Source organism: Callospermophilus lateralis, unplaced genomic scaffold, assembly GCF_048772815.1.
Source record: "Callospermophilus lateralis isolate mCalLat2 unplaced genomic scaffold, mCalLat2.hap1 Scaffold_120, whole genome shotgun sequence".
In the NCBI taxonomy this organism is placed as follows: Eukaryota; Metazoa; Chordata; class Mammalia; order Rodentia; family Sciuridae; genus Callospermophilus; species Callospermophilus lateralis.
This window is the reverse complement of record NW_027512320.1, coordinates 1314063-1337666: the sequence shown is the minus strand read 5'-3', so window position 1 is coordinate 1337666 and position 23604 is coordinate 1314063. Positions and strand designations below refer to the sequence as shown.

The window sequence follows — 23604 nt, the reverse complement described above, 5'->3', positions numbered from 1 at the left end:
TCCACTCCACAGTCGCGTTCTATTTTGTTGGGCTGTTTCTGTCTTAGCATGTATCAGAATCTGAAATTCTTCAATTTTATTTCCTGAGTAGTTGTTTCATCCCACTAGATTATAAGGGACCCATGTGAAGCAACCTTGTGTGTCTTATCTACCACTGTCCTTCAGGTGCCTAGAACCACACCTGGCTTGTGGTAGGGTCTCAATAAGCAGTGGTTCAGTAGGTGGCTGAGCCTCAGGACTACCCATTTTTGTTGCTATGCATTGCTTAATGAGTTCCCAGGGTCAGAAAACATAAGATTCTTTGCTATTTGTATTATCCCCTAGTTTCTTCAGCTACTGGCAATTATAGTATGATTTCTCTAAAAAAATAGTAATAAATTACTTTGAGAAATAGAGTATAGTTTAACTCTGGCATAGGTTAGATGAAGAGCAACAACAGGAAATAAGATTACACTTGCTGTAGGACAGATGTATGAGGTCTTGAGTGTCTGGCATCTTGGTCCATTCAGGCTGCCATAAGAAAATCCCTTAGTCTTGGTAGTTTGTAAATAATAGAAATTTATTTCTCATGTTTTTTGGAGACTAGGAAGTCCAAAATCAAGAAGTGCAGGTTCAGTGCCTCACAGGACTGGAGGGACAGAGTAGGGAGGTAGCGCCCTTCAGCCTCCTTTATAAGGATGCTAATTCTATTCATTTCCTATGATTTAATCTGTTCCTCAAAGGTCCCACCTTTTTATTACTACAGCAGTGGGAATTGGTTTTGTTTTGGAAGGACACATTCAGACAGCAGCACTGGCCAAGAGGTTTAGACTTTGTTGTCTTTGAATTTTTGTTTTATGAGCAAGGGAAAGACAGCAGGGTTTTGGGAAGGCTGATCTCTCAGGGGAGCAATGTAATCCCAGCCAGAAGGAATGAGGGAGAAGGCCAGGAAGTGGGAATAGAGTGGCTGAGGCAGAATTCAGCGAGATGACACTAGACTTGGCTCTTTGCCACCCAGGAGGAGGAGGGTGCTGGCTCCAGAGGCAGAAGCTTTCAGCCAGGAGTCCTGCCAGATGTCTGGGTGGGGTAATTGGAAGGCAATTGGAGAGATGGGGCAAGAACTCAGGCAGGAGACTGGATCAAAGAGACAGGTAGAGCCTTGTGTAGAGAGACCATGGTTGGAGAAAAGAATTTGTATTAAATGTAGAGAGAGGACAGAGGAGCAGACGACCAAGTGCAGAGCTTGAATAGTAGAGTGATAATCCTCATTTAGCAAGCAGCAGAAGGAAGAAAGAGATGCAAGGGGAATGTCATAAAAGAGCCATTAAAGGAAATATGTCAACTAAGAGGACAACGGTTGAATGTAGACATGAGAAAATTGGATTTGGAGGTTTTAAGGTCAACAAGTCTTCTCAATGGAATAATGGTGATGGCAGTCATGTTATAAAAGGTTGGTTCATTTCATCAGTCAATTTTTATTGAACCATCTTAGTGCCAAGCTTTGTTCTAGATGCTAGATGGACAGCTGTAGTAGCTAAGATAAAGAATGAGTGACAAAATGACTCATGAGGGAGTTGAGGCAGCAGATATAACTGAAGTTTTAGCTGTGTAAACTGTGTGACAGGGATTGAGGAGAAGGGGAAAGCGGGTGGTGCCTTGAGTGTGACCATGCTTACAAACAAATGATAAAGCTTTGTGCAGAGAGAAGTAAAGAAGCAGAATAGCCAGAGCCAGGGTCGGGTAGGAAGTATGGGTTTGAGATGAGTAACTCAAAGGATAGACGTGTCAGGCACCTGGGTCCATTCAGGCTGCTCTGACAAAATCCCCTAGACTGGGATGTTTATGAATAATAGAAACTTATTTATGGTTTTTGAAAGCTAGGAAATTTAAGCTGAAGGGACAGAAGCACCCTTTAGCCTCTCTTATAAGGGTGCTAATCCTATTCACTTCCTGTGACTTAATCACTTCAGCCTAGAGACGAGGTACAGAAAGACAGACTACAGAAAGAGCTGAACGACTGGTAAGGAATGGAGGGGACAAAGCACTTGGTATGGGACAACTTCTCTCATCCAAAGTAGTTAAGAGCCAGAAGAAAAGTGAAAAATGCAGTGCCACAGGGACTATGGCACAGGAGCTTTGGAATGGCAGGCTGAAGTGAAGTCCCCACCGAAGCTGGAAGCTGGACAGTCTGTTCCAAAGCCAGGATCTGTGCTGTCCGTGCCTTCTCTGCAGTCCCAAGTCAGAAATACAACGTGTCTAAATTAGAAACTGGAAAGCAGAGTGCAGCACAAAGACCCAGAACCCTGTAGGGAAACGGGCAACCATTCCATAGTTTGATGCTTCATGACCTGAGACCAGGAAGCATAAAGTCATAGAAAGGCCTGTTCAAGAGGAAGTGATGAAAACAGAGTAGGAAGCTGTGGTTGGCTAGAAATGTACCATCCCTGATAATGGGCTGTTTAGACCTGCCCAAGCAGAGCCTGCGCACATGTTCTCTCTGGCTGTCAGTATCTAAGGCCCTTCCTCTGGATGGGACTCCATAAAACCTATGCTGAAATCATAGGGTACTCCTGAAGAACTGTATGTCCTCCCACTACAGAGGGGACAGGAGGGGGTATGTGGGCACCAAGGCTGCAGCCTCCTAAGGCCAGACTTGCTTAAAGCCTAACCTCATTACCCAAAGGCCTGTTTTCCCCTAGTGCTGACATTTGTCAGCTCATACCAAAGAGGCTGACCAATTGCTAAAAATCCTTTGGGGATTCCCATGTTTTATTTTTATAATTAAAGAATTATAAGTTGTAAAGCAAACCAGTCAACAGTGCCTATTTTGTATGAGGTCCTTTAGTTTCCTAGATAACAGAGAAGGCCCAGGATTATCTCTGTTTTTAAGGAGTTTGCAAACCCTTCTGCGAGACAAGAAAAACACTTGAAAAGTTCAGTTAAGAAATCAAGATTTAAATACCTCATGACAAAAATAGAAGCTGTGTCACAAGGCACAGTGTGACTAATTGCCAACTGAATGGTATATATAAACTAGCTCAGAGAAGGAAATGATTCCTGTCTTTGAAAAGCCAAGAATTTTTCATCTTGAGAAGCCAATTAACTCTTCCAAGCCTATGCATCATTGTTTCTCAAAATGTTGTCCATGGGCCATCTCCATGCAGACCACCAGGGAGACTTATTTAATATAAGTTCCTGCTCACTGTGGGTTCTCATTGATTTTTATGCACTGAAGTTTGTGATCCACTGTTGTAAATGTTCTCCAAGTATATTTTTTAGTGAAAATTCACAGATTTTCAAAAGGAATCTTTATCAGAACTTGCTATGGACTGAACTGTGTGCACTCTCCCCCAAATTCACATGTGAAGTTCTAACCTCCAGTGTGAGTGTATTTGATAGGACTTTTAGGGGATAATTAAAGTTAAATGAGGTTATAAGCGTTGAGTCCCAAACTGTCAGAACTGCCCTTTATGCTTGTGTTTCTGCTGCGCCTCAAAACCTTCCATCCTCTACCCATTACCAGTTGCAAAGCTTCTTTGTTTATTCCACTATTCACTACGGCAACACTGACTTCCCGGTACCCAAATCAGGATTAATCAGGGTTCTTTAGAGAAACAAAACTCATCCTCTGTGTGTATGTGATTTATTAGTAGAATTGGTTCACACAATTATGGAGGGTGAGAAGTCCCAAGATCTGGGCGTTGTCACAGGTAGTTCCAGGGAGAGCTCTTCCTGCTTTTTGGACAGCTGCCAGAATTCTCTGTGTGTTCACACAGCCTGTCCTCGGACCTTGTGCATTAAAAAGAGACCTTGCTCTTTCTTTTTATAAGGTCCTAATTCTGTTGGATTAGGACTGACTGACTAGGCCATTACTTTAGGTTTAGAGGCTGAAATAGAAAGGAGCTTAGTATTTTTTCCTTTGACATTTTTATGCTATTTTCTAAGCAGAATTAGGATTTTTTTTTCTGCCATTGTCAAAATGACATGGTATTTTAATGCCCCAAGGAATACACAAAATAGTCTGGCACTGTTCACTGAACTGAAAGTTGAAAACAAAATGGCTTTGCTGTTGTGCTTCATGACACATGGAGAACTACCTGGCTTGTTGGGACTTCTAGCCAGCTCAGAAACCCATGCCAAGCAAAGGCTCCCTGACCACCTCCCTGGGAACCTGGTTACGACCTAGGAAGGCTCCTGTTCGTCTATATCTGCCAGTCTATCCTCTGGTTTATGCAGGGATCATTGTTAAAGTCTAATTGATTTAGCTTCCCTTAAATTGGTATCTTGCAGATGAGATCTATGGAAACAGCTTGATTTCTACTGTGGTTGACAGCTGCAATTGCTCAGACTCCAGTGACATTGAGCTGAGTGATGACTGGGCTGCCAAGAAATCTCCCAAAATTTCCAGAGCTAGCAAGTCACCCAAACTCCCAAGGTAATCCCAGTCTTTAGGGTGTTCCCCACCCGCACCCCCGCCTTTTTTTTAAGCTCTGGACAGAAATGTGTTTGTGCTAGCAAATTAGTCCCATTGAATCTGACACTAGGGGCATATTCTGAACCATCTTTGATCCAGAATGCTGCCCAGTTCAAGAACATTTTTTGCTCAGATAAACTTTGTTAGGGCCGGGGCTATAGCTCAGTGGTAGAATGCTTGCCTCACACATGTGAGGCACTGGGTTCAATCCTCAGCACCACATAAAAATAAATAAAAATATTGTATCCATCTACAACTAAAAAATAAATTTAAAAAAAATAAATAAACTTTGTTATGTTAAAAAAAAAAAAGGAAGACGGGCTGGGGTTGTGGCTCAGATGTAGAACACTCATCTAGCACATGCGAGGACCTGAGTTTGATCCTCAGCATCACGTAAAAAGAAATAAAATAAAGTTATTGTGTTCAACTACTTCTAAAAAAAAGAAAAAGAAAGGAAGGAAGAAGCTGACAGCTGTTTGTCAAGATCAACCTTTTTTTCCCCCTCATCACTTTTTCTTCTGGGAGACTGCACTTGGAATAATTACAGCTCTTTTTTGCTTTTCTTAAGGATAGAAAAGACACTCGGTGGGAAGTTTACCCAAGCCTCAGAATATCTCCAGGGGTTAGTAGCAATGGTGGGTGACATAGGGCTGGTCATAGTTCTCAGGTTTATTTGTTTTTTCTTACAATTTAAGAAGAGGAAGAAAAAGGTTTTACAGTGGGTGCTGCATGTTGAGAACACCAAATTAAGTGCCTACAATGCTGTAATTGAGAAAGTAATAGTAAATTTAAAAAAGAATAGTTCCTAGGGTTTGTCTGAAGACAGAAAACTAAGAGTAAATGGACAGGCCTGCATTGTCTTAGAGAGTACTGCCTGCCTTCTCTGCCGCCAGCATTGTAGGCAGTATGACCTTGGATAGAAATAAGAGCTTCCTTATCTATGGATGATAATGGATGGACCAGATCCTTGCCAAGATCCCCACTAGCTTTACAGCTCCATGATGCTATGCAAAATTAAGGTGTTTAATCAATTTACATACAGATATAGACATTCCCAAGTGCCCAGCTCTGAAGCAACTAGTTCATTGGGCAGTTGATATACCAGGGTGTCCCTACTCGGTTCAAGGTAAAGAACATGCCCATCATCAGGGAGAATCCCACGTGTCTCTTCCATTTTATATGACTTCTGTCATGATAGATTATTTTACTTGTTCTAGAACTTCATGATGTTGCATCAAACAATATGTGGATTTTTGCTTAACATGATTTCAATATTTATCTGTGTTATTGCATGAATCAGTAGTTTGTCTTTCTTTTTTGCTCTGTGGAATTATTCCACTATTGCAGATATACTTCTGTGTGTTTATTGTATTTCCATGAATGTTTAGTAGTTTAGGACTACTGTGAATAAATCCATATAAACATTCTTTTTTGAATACATGCACTCATTTCTCTTGGGTGAACACTTAAGAAGGGAGGGGCAGAGTCATGAGTTAGATCATTGTTAAAACTTTCTGAAAACTGCCACACATTATTCCAAACTGGCTGCAGCAAGTTCAATTCCCAGCAGCAGCACATGAGAGCTCTACTTGCGTCCATTCTCACCTATAGCTCCATTGTCATTGCTCAAAATAATTTTGCCCATTCTTCTGGGTATATAGTGATATTGCATTATGGTTTAGGTCTAGTTTCTCTGACCAGTTAAGTGGCTAAGTACCTTTTCATATGCAGATCAGCCCACCTGGCTATCTATCTCCTTTTGCCCATTTTTTATTGGGTTGTTTTTCTCTTACTGATTTGCAAGAGTTATTTGTATATTCTAGCAATGGGTCTTTAGTAATGTGTATACTTAACAAATAGTCCACCATGTGAAATCCGTTTATGGTTAGTGCATTTTGTGTCCTATTTTAAAATCTTGGTCTACCCTAAGGCTGAGAAGATGGTCTTCTGTTCTCTTCTAGTAGCTCGAGAGTTTGTATCTCAGATCAACTTTATATCTAGTTAATTTTTGTGTGCGGTGTGAATTAGAGGTAAAAGTTTATATTCCCATATAGATATCAGTTGGTCCAGCAATCTGATTTTTTTCATCTTTATTCTAAAGTTTGTTAAAATTGCACATAAAATTTTGAACCTTACAGTGCTGCCACAGTGCTTGATTTTTTCCATTAGATGTAAACACCCAAATGCCTAGCTCTGAAGCAATTAGTTCATTGGGCAGTGGGCACTTACTATATATAAGAAATTAAACCCTTGGCATGTAGATGTCCATTTAAGGCTACCACCTCTTGCCTGGTCCCTTCCTCCTCCTCCTCTTCCTGCCTGGAACCCCTCCACACAGCATCCAGGCTGATAGCCCTGGCTCACAGCTTTCATTAACTTGATCCCCAATTCCCCTATTCCTCAGGAGCCTGAAGTTTCTCAACAAGCTTGCAAGCATTATGTATGAGGTTCAACACATATTTATAGGATGTTAGAAACCTTGTTATATTCATTTGTAACCCTCTCTTTGGGGTAGACTGGCATTGAACATGTGCACCTCAGTGTATAAAGAAAGAAAGTATAAAGAACCGAGCAGAGCTAGAATCTGGTGTCAGAATTCAGCAGAAAAGTATTAAATTCATTGATCTGATATAACTATTGCAGGTAGTAAAGTGTTAGATGAATCTGTTAAAATTCAAACTGTCGTGGAAGGAATTTTAAAAAATCATAGTGGCCTCAGAGTGAGAGAGGACTTCCCTTCTTGCATTTTCCCCAGGACTGATTGTACACACCCCTGACAGAAGTCATGTGGACATTTCCAAACTTACTCTTAAGTGGGTAGAAAGTGAAAGACAGTTCCCTTAAAAATGAAGTTCCTTTCAAATGACTTAATTGGGGGCTGGGGGTAGAACACTTGCCTACCAGGTACAAGGCCCTGGGTTCAATCCCCCATACAGAGAAATGGGAGGAAAAAAAATCTTGATCTAATTTCAACATATTTTCAGATGTTGTATTTATTATTCAATATACAATTCATTCTTTCCTCATATTCCTAAAGCCAAAGCAGGAGTAAGAGCTTTGTGAAAATAGGACCTTGGCTGCAGAGAATTGATGTCCACTGCTGACCTTGGAAGGGAAGAAATACTGGCCTGACCCCCCTCACTTTGTCTCCACAGGATCAGCATTGAGGCCCAGAAGTCTCCCAAGCTGCCCCGGGCTGCTCAGGAGATCTCCCGATCTCCAAGGTTGCCTATGCGAAAGCCTTCCATCGGCTCACCCAGCCTGACTCGGAGAGAGTTTCCTTTTGAAGACATCACTCAGGTAGTACACACATGGCTGAACCCTCCAGCCACTTGGACACTCCATCATCCTTCCCCTACCTGCCTGCCCTACTCTCTACTACCTGCATTCAGGTGCCTGGTTCTGTTCCATGTGCCTCTCTGCCTCTAGAAACTTCCTCCAGTGGCACTCTGAATGAGGCACATCCACTTTTCTACCTGTGCCCCTTCAAGCCAATTCTTGTCCTAGAGTGACTCGCCATTGTCTTCAGCAAGAACCCCAGCCATGGCCCCTCAGTCCAGCCATACCTGACTCCCCTGCCTCCTTTGCCTCCACTCAGCCTGCTGGAAACACAAAGAGTTTCCAAGAGAATTTCCAAGGAGAACAGTGGATTCAGAGTCGGTTTCCTTTTTTAGACCAGTGATTGGGGGAAAGCAGGGGCAAAGAAAACTGTGCCCAAACCACTTTGGTGGACTATTTATTGATTTAAATTATTTTAAGCAGGTTTGCTCTGTGTCACCCAGGCTTGTATTACATTCCTGGGCTCAAGTGATCTGCCTGCCTCAGCCTCCTGAGTAGCTGGGATTACGGGTACATGACCCCATACTCCAGCTTTGATGGCTTTTTAAACTGTGCACGTGGACATGCTAGGACAGAACCACTCTCACTCTTGCTCTGTGCACGGCCATTAGGAAATGGGAGCCTGGCCTGTTCTAGTTAACACCTGGTCTTAAAAACGACAGAAGGATGGCAGGAATGATTGATGGTGTGCAATAAGTATGAAAATTCTTACAGGGACTAATAAAAAACATGGAAGTAGACTGAGATTCTGACTTTTTCTTTTTCTTTTTTCCCTCACAGCACAATTATCTTGCTCAGGTCACGTCCAATATCTGGGGAACCAAATTTAAGATTGTGGGTTTGGCTGCTTTCCTGCCAACCAACCTCGGTGCAGGTAAAAAAAAAAAAAAATTCTTATTCTGTTATTCCACTGCCCCATTTGAAATCAGACTAAAAGATTCAGTTTCAACCTTTGGCAGCCTGAAGTGGAAAATGAGCTCCTAAGACAGCACCAGATTAGCCTGTGTGTTCTGCCAAACCTTCACTCCAGCCCAGAAAAGTTTGAATGAATTAATTTTTCAGATCACTTTTGCTACTGGCACTTTTTTAAAAAGTTAATTCCTGAATTTAAAGAAATAAATAAATAAGAGAAATATAAAACTCTGTCAAAGCTCTCAAAGATGTTTAGCTATTTTGGTTTATGTGAGCACATGAGACCAGAGTCCAGCTTCTTGAATTACAAGAAACATCTGAACAAAATGGTGGAAAATAGTTTTAAGGGATTTAAGAAGTTGGCTGACTGTTCTTAGTGGTAAATATTTATAATTTCATTTTTCAGTACCAGATAAATGCCCCACCCATGACAAATTTGAGACACAGAGGAAAACCAAACTAAGGGGACTGAAATTGGGCCAGAATGCAGACCTTGGTTCTCATCTGCATCCTGCCCAGTTGAGGAGTGCTCCCTTGTGAGATTGACATCAGAGACAAAGAAGAAAGGAAAACGGCAGATTCTTTAAAAGTACCTTCTTTCTGCTGGGTGGCCCATCCCTATCTTCCTCATTGCCATCTCGTTTCCCATATACACATCTCTGCCAGGCCAGCTCAGTCAGACGGGCCTGTGGCTGCATCTCAGATGTGCTATGTCACCTACTAAAAATGGTTTTTGAAAAATTTAAAATCTGTAAGATTGTTTTCATGCAGATCCTTTAATATAAATAATTCTTGCAAATCAGATGTTTAAAAAAAAGATCTTTTGCTCTGCATGCATCTTCAGAGATTTATTCAAGAGCATTGCATTTGGATTTTTTCATTTTAGGGTTTCTTAGCTTCAAAGAAAAAAGATGAATAAAAGTAAAACATAAAAGTGAGGAGATAACAACACACCACCCCTGTTCATGATGCAAAGAAAGCATATTTTCTGCAACCTATAAGTTCTCTGAGGACCACAAAAGTCTGTGCAGCTGTGCATCAGTGCCCTGTTGATGGAGATGGTTGATTTTTAATAACCACTGTTTGAATATCATTATTATCCCCACATCAGTAAGCTGACAACTCAGCCATCTGCCTATAGTAAATATTGAAAAAAGGAATGGAAGTCAGACTTCACTTAAAGGATCTTCTCATTCTACCCTTATTTCTTGTATGATGAGTAGATCCACAAATGAGTCTGTGAGACTCCTTGAAGAAGCAGATGCTGCCTGCTACCAGTCATCTGGGTGCCCTAAGACAAAAGCATTGGAATCATTGTTCAAATCGTTAACCTTTTTAAAAAGAGCACTTGGGTCTATATGTTACTGTTATCAAACTACAAAAATTTTCCACATGATTCTCTTGGAGAAAAGATATTAACTCTTAGATTCTGGGAGGCATTATATATATATATATAATATATGGTGTCCCATTAAATATTTTCAAAGTCTGTATATTGTGAACTTAAAAAGTGAGTGTAGTTCACTGTATTAGATATTTTATTTCCTTCAATTAGGACTGCCTAACCCGTGAAAATTTTTTAGCATTTCTTGATTTTAAAAATTCATAAGAGATTCAGAATTCAATAGATTAAGAGGAATATACAGTAAAAATCAAAGACACCTAGTTTTCTTCCTGGAGGCAGCTGATGTTGCCTTCCTAATCCCTCCTCACATTTTTTTCCCTATTTGTCAATCTGGACAACAAAGAATAGCACTTTAATGCATTAACTCTCAAGTTATATAGAACCATACATAATGATTTCACCAAAATTTATATTCTTTTTCTTTTGTGGGCAGGAGTGGTGAACACATGAGTCCCTTAGCCATCAGCCCGAGCACCAGCCTTGCATAGAGGTGCACAGGGACAAGGAGCTCCTTGGGTTCGTGGCCCTACATGTAGAGCTGTCTTCTGATGGCAGAGAGCCACAGCCCTTCTTTTCTCTTACCACTACTCCACTGGTGCTTTGGCTCCCCTCTGACATACCTCTATTCATGTGTCCTTCTTCATCCTCACAGTGATCTATAAAACCAGCCTGCTGCATCTCCAGCCACAGCAGATGACAATCTATCTCCCAGAAGTTCAGAAGATTTCCATGGACTATATTAACTTACCTGTCTTCAACCCAAATGTTTTCAGTGAAGATGAAGATGATTTACCAGGTGTGTTCACACATGTGACTGGTCTGTTGTGGTTCCTCTCTTAGGGAGTTTTATACTTAGTGTCTTTTACACTTTACCCTTAATGGTCTCCCTTATCTCCCCAAATAGCTCCCTCCAGTGCTATATTGCTGCTGCAGTTGTTGTTGCTGTTTGGGTAAGTTATGGGTATGATGAACCAATAATAAATAAAAATTGCATGCTGCATTGTTAGTAATTTACCAAGCAGCATCATGACAGTAGTAATTTGTGTGCTATTTTTGTTGCTAGTGTTTGTTTTATGATAAAATGATTGTTGAGTATGGTATAATTGTGGTTCTAATTAAAATTATACAAGGCAGTATAATCAGATATAGAACATTTAGATTCAAATTTGAATCTAGAAATATGATTAAAGAATCTGTGAATTCATAGAGATTTTATAAAACCTTTTTCTGTCCCATAAGTTTTCATAATCAGGACTACTAAGCAATTCATGTTATACTTGATTCTTTTCATCACTTTTGCAGAATGTTTAATCTTAATTTATAAGAATAGTATACCAGGAAATATATGAAGGGAAATGTATCCATGGATGTTGAAATATAATATAAGAGGACATGAATATAATAAGACTCAATTATGTAAACACAGATCATCTCAGAGTCATAGTTTCCTCATTTGACAAGTTATTCATAATAATAACTAACACTCATGATATTTCTGGGATGTGTTAGATACCCTGCTAAACATCATATCATCATTATCTTTCATACTCACATTAATCCTAAAAGCCATTGACTGTTAAGATGAATGATGAGGCTGAGGCTCACCAAACTAAGGTTCTTTTTCCTGATTAGTCTGTGAAAGCCACTCAAGAAAGTTTAATAGGAATGTTGTTTTGTAAATATATTTTCAGTTAAAATAATACTAGTTCTTAAATCCTCATCATAGACTAAACTTTAAAAAGGAGAACGATTTTAATGTTGAATTTTATATAGAAGTATGTGGCTTCTCTTCATTAGTAGCATGTATTTCCTCACTAGCTTCCTGATATAATCTGGTCAGATCTTTGTTTATTTCTTTTTACTGACTAAGGTATTAAAGAATTTGATGAGGTAGTAGATATTTATCAGTTTTAGTGGCATTTTTCTGGCCACATAAGCATTTTAGATCAATTTACATATTTTGATAAATAACTACACATTACTGGAATTTAAACAAATACATTTGAAAAAACAGTCTTTGCATAAGTGAAAGCTAAAGATATTTTGTCCTTGAGTAAGTCAAAATGAGTTGTTTAGTAAGAATGTTAAATCTTTTAAATAAGGCTTGTTAATTGCCTGAAACAGTTAACTTAAAAGAAACATTGATGGATTATTTTTTGCATTCAAATTAATTTTTAAGAAGAAAAGCAGCCTTATTTTTTTAACATTACCAAAGGATTATGTGCTTGTCTCATAAATTTCATAGAAATAGGAACCTTACTTATATCATGAAACAGTAAAATTTAGGGATACAGTCCTTAAATTTTTTTAAAACAGGAATCTACCTAAATTGTTTCACATTTTGCTGTCATTTTAACCAGTTTATTTATTCCTAGGGAATTACTGTTTGCCCTCATATATCATAGTTTTATATTATTCTAGATTTTTAATTTCCCTTTCAAAGTTCTAGCTTGAGCAGCCCCTCTCCCTTTCTTCTCTTTCTTTTTTCTTTATTTTTGGGGGAGGGGATGGGAGTTGAATTCCACAGGCACTCAAACACTGAGCCTGGTCCCCAACCCTATTTTGCATTTTATTTAGAGACAGGGTCTCACTGAGTTGCTTAGTGCCTTGCTTTTGCTGAGGCTGGCTTTGAACTCATGATCCTCCTGTCTCAGCCTCCAGGGCTGCTGGGATTACAGGCGTGCACCATTGCACCCAGCATCCCTTTCTAATGTGATTGCTTTGGAGGTGATACAGAGAAACCTCTGTATAACTTAAATGTTCTGATATTTTAGTAAGTAGTCTTAGAGATAGTATTTCAGAGTTGAAAGAATAATGAACCAAGAATTAAAATGCCTAGATTATTTTTTCTTGGTTGTTAGACTTCCAAATTTGGGCAAAGAATGTATCATCTCAGAACCACAGCTTCCTTATTTGGAAACTTATTAATAATAATTAATAATAACTAACATTTATGGTGGTTCTGTGATGTGTTAGGTACCCTACTAAATATCATATAATAATTACCTTTCATTCTTATATACATTAATCCTAAAAGGCAATGATAGGCTTTGATGAATAAGGAGGGTGAGACTCTGCTATTAAGAACCTAGTTCCATATCACATGGTTTGCAGGGTGGATCTGGACTACAAAGGTCTGTTACACACCGAATGCTGCTTCCTTCCCATCCAGCTATGTTGCCTATGGCATTGCCTGCTTTGCCTGTTTTATAGTAGAAAGGTTAGGATCGAATAACATAATGTAGATAAAAACATCTGTGACCTGTGGAGAGCTCAGTAGGAACTTTTTTTAAACCTTACAATCCTAAATAAGACACTAACCTTTCTATAACAGATCCATTGTCTTATCATAGCTATTTTCTTTGTGTTTGAGTATCCAAAAATGCTGAAGTGTTGTATTATTGGCATTTCTCTGATTTCTTAAATTCATTTTAGGAAAATAATTAAATACTTTACAGAATAACTGTAAATAACATCTAAATCTTAAATTTATGATTTTCACTCAATCATTTTTAACAATAAAGAAGTAAAAAATATATGAACTGATGAGACTTTTTAATAGACGAGTGAATAATCTGGATGAATAAAAATATGCACTTAATTTTATCATTAATAAAAATCTCCTTGAGAAATAAATTTATAGGATAACTCGGAATTTGTTATTTTACAATGTAAAATACATTTTAAAAAATTTGGACAAGCCAAGACCTCTTAAAGCTTACCCTTTTAAACTTATTTTACATAAATTATTTTAGGTAGATACATTTTTGTGTAGTCATTTACAAAATTAAATATATAGTATTTCTCTCTAGATTATTTTCTCCAAAAAAGGCATAATGCAGTGTGGAGTGGTAAGAGATGTTTATCAGAATAAAAGTTTATCAGAATAAAAGTGATTTCTTGATACTTCTTTAAATTAGGAAAAGATTTTAAGTCTAAGAGTGAATCCAGAGCACAATGCTTTGCCTGACGTTTATTAGGGTGACAAAGAATAACAGGAAAAAATTCTTAGGCTGGGATCATTCTGCTTCTGTTTTTGTAACAGCAAGGTGGTACTTCTCCTCCCCACCTCTCTAAGCCACAACCACTAACAAAGGAACATCGTTTTTAGAAGTCACTTGTACCTGGTAATTGACAGGGTAGCCACTGGCACTTTGATTTTTTGTTTGTTTTAGAAGGAAGTTACTGGGAATCGAGCACAAGGATACACTACCCCTAAGCTACATTCCTGGCTCTTTCTACTGCTTATGTTAGTATAGGGTCTTGCTAAATTGCCCAGGTTGGCTTTGAACTTGCCATCCTCTTGCCTTAATCTCCTGAGTCTGAGATTGCAGGAGTGTGCCACTGCCACTACACCTAGTAACACTTTGATTTTTATTGTGATTTTTTCACACTTCTTTAGAGAATATTTAAACATTTATACTAACAAGAAAGTAGTTGAAATCAGTTGATATGAAAGATTAGGCTAGTAATATGGATTACTTTTTTGCCTTGAATCTCATTTTATTGGCCAAATTATTTACCGTATTTCAAAGTCAGTCAGTTCCAAATTGTATTAGAACTAGTTTTTGTCAGCATTTGAGCTTTGTAATAATAATAACCAGGTACACTGTAGCTTAAAAGCTACATTTGCTTTACATTTCCTTGGGTGATACCTTTCAAATTTATAGATTTGTAACCAGAGAATATGCTCAGAATTAAAACTGTGGTTTAATTGCATTAAAATAAAGTTAATTAATGTGTTAATAATTAACCACAGAATAAATTTGTTGTACCTCAGATTCTTTCAGCTCCAAATTTCCTTCTGATTTTTTCACACTTCTCTATGCACTTGAGTGGCATTTTAAGTAAAATTATGTAAAAAAGGCCAACTTTTACAAAACAGCAGAGACATAAGACATTGAAAATTAAGTTTAAAAAAACAGAAATTTTGGATTTGAAAAGAGGTGAGATATGTCCTCTGAGGCCAATATGAAAATAAAAGAATAGATAATAATATATTATTTTCATATGTCAATGAAAAAAGTGTCCATTTTCAAGTGCTAATTATAAAAATTAAAGCATTAATTCTCATTGTGCCATTGCCTCTTTTACAACATTGTAAGTAAAATTTGCCTACTAAGATGCTAGAAATACTAGTTATTGATGAATTTAAATTATAAATTTTTATTTTTGATTCCTGATATCAGATTTTCTATATTCCAGGGAACCCAAGTTCATATCAACAGTGGGTACATACAGTAAAGGTAATAATATGCTTTCAAAGTTTCTTCTTTCAATGTGATATGGAGAAATCAGTAAAAGTATGCTATTTATACTTTGCTACTTATTTATAATATTTGAAATGTGTGCAAATTTTCTCAGTGTACATATTCTTATTTTATGCTTATAGTTTGTTGATATTCATAAATTTATAATTTTAAATTTGAAAGTTTCTGTCTAGAGATAAATGACATATTTTGTAAAGCAATATTTTCTTGTTACTTTATACTATAAGGAACTAGTTGAAATAGCCAGATTTCATGGAACTTTTATAACTTCTTCATAACATAGTTTTGTTAATATGACTTTTTATAAAATCTTGCTTCTATTGATTAAACTTTACTACCCAATATTAAAACAGCTGATAAATATTTTATTCCCTTTTTATTAAGTTTTAAATATGTAGGTTTTACTATCCATGTTACTTGTCTGCAACTTCAAAGATAAAATGTCTTTTAAATGATGTAATATACCAACTAAAAGAACAGAATCAAATGTTTATAGTTAAGTTATTGTAGTATTTTAAAACATTAAAAAATAATTTTAAAAGGTATTTAACTTGTGAGTAAAATTATTTTTGTATACTATTAATAATGCTTTGTTCTCAGGACAGTTTGCCAAAAGTTTTTGGAAACATTTCTTTCTTTTGCAGAAAGGAGGTGCACTGTTCAACACAGCAATGACCAAAGCAACGCCTGCAGTACGGACAGCTTACAAATTTGTAAGTGTTCTTATGGTATTTAATAATTTTGTTGACAGATTTATATACTCTCTAGAAGATACACATGTGGATTCAAAATATTATTCAATAAGCTTTAAAAAACTTTAGAATTAATATTGACCAACACAAATTCAGCTAAAAGTTATCTTATTGTATAGAAAGAGCATTTCCTTTAAATAATCTAAAAATGGTTCTTCATTTTATTTCAAAGCTACCAGCACAATTGTGCAGCACATTAAAATGGTTCATGAGGAGGTATCATTTTGTAAATTTGATTCTTTCATTCATTTTAAATTCTCATTGTGCATTTGAGGCAGAAGTAGAAAAATGTGGCAATATCTCTTCTCTCAAAGATTCATTGACTCTCCAAAATTAAAATTCTTCAGTGATTCTCCATGGCATATAGTAAATTACAATAACCACAGTAACAATGAACAAATAATAAATTTAAAATATCTTTAAATATGCTAATTAAGACCTTGCATTACCTGTTCCTCCCTGTATTCTGTTCTGTTTTCCCCAGTTCTTCTGAAACTTTCATATGTCTGAACATATTTAGCAATGCCTTTTTTTTTAATGCAAGATATTTTCTTCTGCCCTTCTATTCTTGTTCAAGTTGTTCCTACTACTTAGAACATCCATTTCTTGGTCTTTATCCATCTAGTAAACCACTGGTTCATCTATTAATGTCCCTTGGAAAAAAAGTTTTCCCAATCCCATGCTAAAAAAACAAACAAACAAACAACAACAACAATAAAAAACCAGCTAAGTTTATAGAACTATTTCTATGGTTCCATTTGAACTGTAGGAACTTGCTTCAGCACTTTCTGTGTCTTCATATATGTTTATCTCTACACTAGACCAGTAGCTTCTCTAGGGATTATCTAGTGGTAGTGAAGTGTTTTTGTTTGTTTGTTCGTGTTTTTAAGTTCAGTAGGTCACATATATTCTATATTTCTAAATATATTCAGGGTAGTATTTGTGATATTATAAAAATTTATCTTCAAGTGCTTTCTCAATAAATAATTGATATGATAGAAATAATAGTAATATATTTTAATGTTTAGAATTTATGTTCTTTTCTTACATGCAATTGCAATGTAAATGTAGTTACTCTTCCGATTGAAAAAAAATCTGTTTCAAAGATTGCATTTTTTTTTGGTAGGGAAGCTAATCTACAGAGTTGATTAAAAAATAAAGTTCTAACATTCTGAACTATTTGAAGTCATTTCATAAAGCGTTAAGTGAAAAGAAGTCATCAGTTTGCCTTAGAAACTTCAGCCTCTGCCTTTTGTTGGTTTCCTCATGACTTTGCTGTTCTAGGAGATCACTGCCTCTAAAGGGCTGATTTAAGTTGCTTTTGAAGGGAAAATTTTTTTTATTATTGGTTGTTCAACAAACATTACAAAACTCTTGACATATCATATTTCATACATTAGATTCAAGTGGGTTATGAACTCCCATTTTTACCCCAAATACAGATTGCAGAATCACATCGGTTACACATCCACATTTTTACATAATGCCCTATTAGTAACTGTTGTATTCTGCTACCTTTCCTATCCTCTACTATCCCCCCTCCCCTCCCCTCCCATCTTCTCTCTCTACCCCATCTACTGTAATTCATTTCTCTCCTTGTTTATTTTCCCATTTCCCTCACAACCACTTATATGTAATTTTGTATAGCAATGAGGGTCTCCCTCCATTTCCATGATTGCATGGAAATCAATCAATTCCCTTTTCTCTCCCTTTCCCTCCCACCTCATGTCTCTGTTTAATGTTAATATTTTCTTCCTGCTCTTCCTCCCTGCTCTGTTCTTAGTTGCTCTCATTATATCAAAGAAGACATTTGGTATTTGTTTTTTAGGTATTGGCTAGCTTCACTAAGCATAACCTACTCTAGTGCCATCCATTTCCCTGCAAATTCCATGATTTTGTCATTTTTTAGTGCTGCATAATACTCCATGGTGTATAAATGCCATTTTTTTATATCCATTTATCTATTGAAGGGCATCTGGGTTGGTTCCACAGTCTAGCTATTGTGAATTGTGCTGCTATGAACATCGATGTGGCAGTATCCCTGTAGTACGCTCTTTTAAGGTCTTCAGGGAATAGTCCGAGAAGGGCAATAGCTGGGTCAATGATGGTTCCATTCCCAGCTTTCCCAGGAATCTCCATACTGCTTTCCAAATTGGCCGCACCAATTTGCAGTCCCACCAGCAATATACAAGTGTACCCTTTTCCCCACATCCTCGCCAGCACTTGTTGTTTGACTTCATAATGGCTGCCAATCTTACTGGAGTGAGATGGTATCTTAGGGTGGTTTTGATTTGCATTTCTCTGACTGCTAGAGATGGTGAGCATTTTTTTTTCACAATGAAATAGCACACAGCTACCAAGTGAAAAAACAAACTAATATCAAGCCTTGTTTCTCACACACACAAAATTCTAGATGCTAGGAAAGTTTTTGCAGTTAGTAGGCCCTCATTTTATTCCTGGAGCAAGCCTAGATAGCTTGTATAGTTTTGCCAAATGTGTGCTTTTCTCCTGAATTTCACTCTTATCTTTTATAAAAGTACAATAATAAAAAAACATGTTCAGACTCATTCATTATTTAAAATTTGATCCTTCTAGTCAGTAGGATGTTTTCTTTTGAACACTTTTCTGCAAGGCAATGAAATCTTTTCAAATTAAGAATTCTGCTCTTTGAAGAATTATTCCCTAAATCAATTTCAACAAATTATGATATTTAGGATATACTTAATAACTTTTTATCATTTATCTTGTATCATATCAGACATGAATCAAAAGATTTGAGGCAAGTTAATCAGTTATTTTGTGACCTTCATAATTTTACCTAAAACTGATCTCTCCAGATTGCTCATGTTCTAAAATATGTGCACTAAAATTCCTTCTTTGACTATAAATTGCTGTGAATACTACTTCTAATTTCTTTATGTGGGTATAACAGATTTTTAAGCAGCAGAGGCCATGTTTTTCCTCTGTTTTATACACTAAACACATTATTTGAATAACTGTCATGAACTGGGCCTCATTCTCATCATGGAGTTAGCTTAGCATATAAAGTACTATAAGTAATTGAGATGCTATTCCTGATGTTATATTGATATTGGTATCATTTCACCCTGTGTTTTGAACACACTACTGAAGTACTGAATGTGTATTTGTTGAATAAATAATGATTTTGTGCTGTACTTATAATATTTTTTCTATACTTATTTCTATGCTAGAAAGTTTTTTCTCTGTTTTCTGTACTTTTCCATATTAAAAGAGCCCATAAAGCAAACAAGAGATGGAACACACATTCTCATAATTTAAGAATTACAGCAAAGTGAACTATATATTTGATTTGACTAAAAGATTTTCTAATTCATCTTTGCATTAGATCCTTGCATTAGTCAAAGCCATTTGTTTGGTGCGTTTCTATAGTGAATAGTTGCTGACATTGTTGAATGTCAGTTTGGTGAATTGAAAAGGATAGAAAGAATCTACTCCATCTTCTAGGTAGTATGAAGGAAACCTAATGAGTAGGCAGGGTTGTATACATTTAAATACAGTGCACAAATTGCAGAACTATGGAAGAGATTAATACTAGCTTCAACTTGATACAGGAGAACCTGGAAAGATAAGTATGATCAGGTGGATTAGAGGATGTCTGGATAAACTAGAATATAGTCCAAATGCAGTAAAAGCAAAGATGGGTACAAACTCTTAAAAGATGGGAACAAAAGCATTTTTCCTTGGTAATTACATATTTTTACCAATGAAATATAGGAATTAATATAGGACCTCTTAAATAGATTAGGTAGCTTTATGAATGAAGAATGTGAAAGTGCTTTCAAGTCTAAAGAAGAATAGGATATAATTTACAGTTATTGGCTTTTTGGATTACTTTTACTATGTGGTATGTTTTAGTTTGCTTCATTTACAATGAAGAATTAATTGTTTTATTCAGTTCAAGATATTCCTTATGGTATGCCAAATACTCTACTGATTACTACAGATATTAACAGGAAGGAAATAAGATCCTTCTCTGCAAAGAAATTGGGAAAGTTGTGTGTTTACTTTTTCTAAAAGCACCTTGAGAGTTCAGGATGGGTTAAGTGGAGCATGGCCTTTGTACTTGAAGTTTTCAGCATGTGTGTCTTCAGTTTCTCTGTCTATACAGTGAGGTTCGCAATGCCTTCTTTTTGGTGAGACTTAAATTCAGTGATTATATTTTTTACAACTTTACTTCTTCCTTTGAGAAGTTGGACTCTATAATTTTAATATAAATTAAAAGAAGAGAAGTAGACTAAATAGATTGAGATTTGAATCTTGGTTAGGTGGACTTATTATTCCTGAGTCACTTTCCTTATTTGTTAGATATGATAACAATCATGCTGAACTTCAACCTGTGATGACTAAAAGAAATAATGTATGCTAAGCACCCAGCACACAATCATGTATTTAGGAAACAGAAAATAAATGTGAATTCCTTTCTTCTCCTTTTTCACTCTGGCCACAGTGAATGGGAATTTCAAGTAGAGCAAAGGCTAAGGCTTTTGTGAAACTCCCAGTTGTCTTTAGTTAAGTTATACTCCACACACTTCACAGCAGGACTTGGGACACTCAAATCTGGAGCCAAACTTTAGTGAAAAACAGATAGCTTTCAAAGTGTTAAAATATATATATATATGTATGTATGTATGAAATAGATATACCATCACAATGGCTTTATTTGTAAAATTTCTGTGACTGCCTATAAAAGCACCTTAATAAAATTTTGTAAAGTTGCCTGAGTTTCTTGAAGTTTAAACATTTGCCCCAATAATTTTCTGGTATGATATGCTTCCTCTTTGCCCCTAGCTTGTCACAATTTTAAATTAAGGCTGTACTTTAGAAATCTGGTAGATCCCCCATGTGTTTTTTATAGGTTACCAGACAAAATAGACTAAATGTTAGCCTTTGTGTGATTTGTGGAAATATTAAATACAGCCTAAATATGATTTAATTTAGGTATAATGAAATAGTGAATGATGGTGTCCTGGAAAATAGTTTTAGGTTATAATAAGCTCCTTTTCTATGCAAATAGTAATTCTAAATGTGATCATGTGTACTTATTTTTAAAGTGTTAATAGAACTATGCTGAACCAGACACATTCATTATCATTTTCTAGGCAAAAAAAAAACACGCAAAGCTGGGATTGAAGGAAGTGAAGAGTAAACTGAAGCACAAGGTGTGTGGTGTTGTTTCCTTCTACCCTCACTGTTGTCTTCATCTGAAGCTTATATGTTTACAAATCACATGAGATTTATGTTTTTAATGACTTTTGAAATATGCTTATCCCTTTGTTCAAAAGTGTATTTTTCATAACAAGCCCTCTGGCAACTCTCTGCCATTCTATATGCATACTCTGAACAATCATTTCTTTATTGTTTGAATATTTTATCACAGAACTGTGGAGATCTTCAAAGATGATTAACCAGATGTATGTTTTCATAAAGTTGATTGCCTTGATATTACAATTGAAGTTCTTGCTTCATGCTGAGAATTTTTTTTAAAAAAGATACCTTTGAAATAGAATTAATTCAGAAATGCCATTGTTTGGTTTAGAGGCTCTTTGCAAAACAGTTACTTTAAATTGAAGAATATTCTTAATTTTGTATATGAGGATTTATATTAAAATTTATGATATTGCAGGTATTTGAATCATTATGTCAGTATATGTGTATTTTGTTTGATTATATATTATGATAGATTTTATTATAAATTGTTACAGTTTTTACTTTCACCTTTCAAGAAAGCATAATAATTGAAATTTTCAGAGTAGTTCAGGTTATTCAAGAGTTTATTATGAAAATTAATTCACATTTTAGAAGAATGTACTTTGTTCCTAAATGGACTATTTAAATTTTATAGTTGAAGTGTTTTTTTATTGTATGCATGTGTATCAGATACTAAGTCTATTAATCAAATAACTTTGGTAATAGAATAAATATGCTAAAATAATTCCTTGCTCATTTTTTCATGTATAGGAAAATGAGGAAGACTATGGGACCTGTTCTGGTTCGGTACAATATACACCAGTTTACACTTTACACAGCGAAAAGGGAGGAAACATAGAAAAGCGTAAGCTTGCCCAGGTAAGGTCATTTACCCTGTTGGCTCCATGTTCTAAAATTACATAATTTTAGTGAATTCTTTAAGGACAGTTTTGGATCCATTAATTTTTTGTCTCATGATAAGAAAACCTGCAGTATTGTCGAGGAAATGATGGTGGATTCTGGGTATTAGATTAAGAACCAGATGTCCCAGCCATCAGTCTCTATATATAGGTTGAGCATCCCTAATCTGAAATCCACAACCAAAACTGAGCAACTCAAAACACAGGTGCACTATAATATTTATAAAAACATTGAATAAAATTATCTTCAGGCTATATAAAATATATATGAAACACAAACGCATTTTGCATTTAGACTTGGGCCCCATTCCCAAGATCTCATGTAGATGCAAATATTCTAAAATCCTAACTCCCAAATCTAAAACATTTCTGGTTCTGAGCATTCCAGATAAGGGATGCTCAGCCTGTACTTCATCATGTCATCACAGAGCTCATAATCCAGTGAGGGGAGACAAATATTTGATTTCCAGAGAGTATGAACACCGTGCTGATGAACAAGAAATTACAGATTTCCTTTACTACAAAAAATCAAAGGAAACTCATATATAGACATTTGTTTACTAAAACAGTCTGTGAAAACCTCTGTAGAAGCTGCTCAACTTACAATGGGGTTACTCCTGATATAAACCCACCCTAAGCTGAAATATTATAATTGAAAATGATTTTATACACCTAATTTACCAAACCTTTACCTTAGGAGCACAGTACACTGTGGAGTTATTTGCCCTAGTGACTGCATGGCTGACTGGGAGCTGTGACTCACTGCCATGTCCAGAGCTGAGAGAGGGTGTTGCATCACATATGACTTGCCTGGGAATAATCCACAGCTTGCAGTATGGTTTCTTCTAGAAACATGTTGCTTTTTCTTATCATTATAAACTCAAAAAATTGTTTTAGTTGAACCATTGTAAATTGGGGGCTCTCTGTATGTCTATCACTTTTCAGAGGTAGATATTTTACTTGCTAGAAATATTTAAAGCTTCTGCCTCTATGTTAATGCCACTTAAAAGACAGTGGTAAAGCTTTCTGAATCATAGCATTGTTTGCCTCTCATTTAGTATCAAAAGTATATTTCTGTAGGTTTTTAACCAAGGAAAATTTATATCCATCAAATTATATTTTAAATGCTGTTAGAAAACAATGTTTAAAACAGAATTCTTGAATGGATATACAAATTACAAAAATAAAGAACTAGAGAGTAGCTACAAAGCTTATTACAGCCACCAGAGTTTATAAGCAGAAGTTGATGGCTAGAATGGTCCCATCACAAGGCAATTTGCTTTAAGATTCATAACTAATCAGTGGCAGAGGAGGTATAGAAGTT

At 36.2% G+C, this 23604-nt stretch overlaps 2 pseudogenes; both read left to right on the top strand.

Moving 5' to 3' along the window:
• LOC143637773 (tubby-related protein 4-like) overlaps positions 1-10949 on the top strand; it is a 55916-nt pseudogene extending 44967 nt beyond the window's left edge.
• A 38-nt stretch (positions 10950-10987) lies between these two features.
• The window catches only part of LOC143386711 (DENN domain-containing protein 1B-like), a 33525-nt pseudogene continuing 20908 nt past the window's right edge, over positions 10988-23604 (top strand).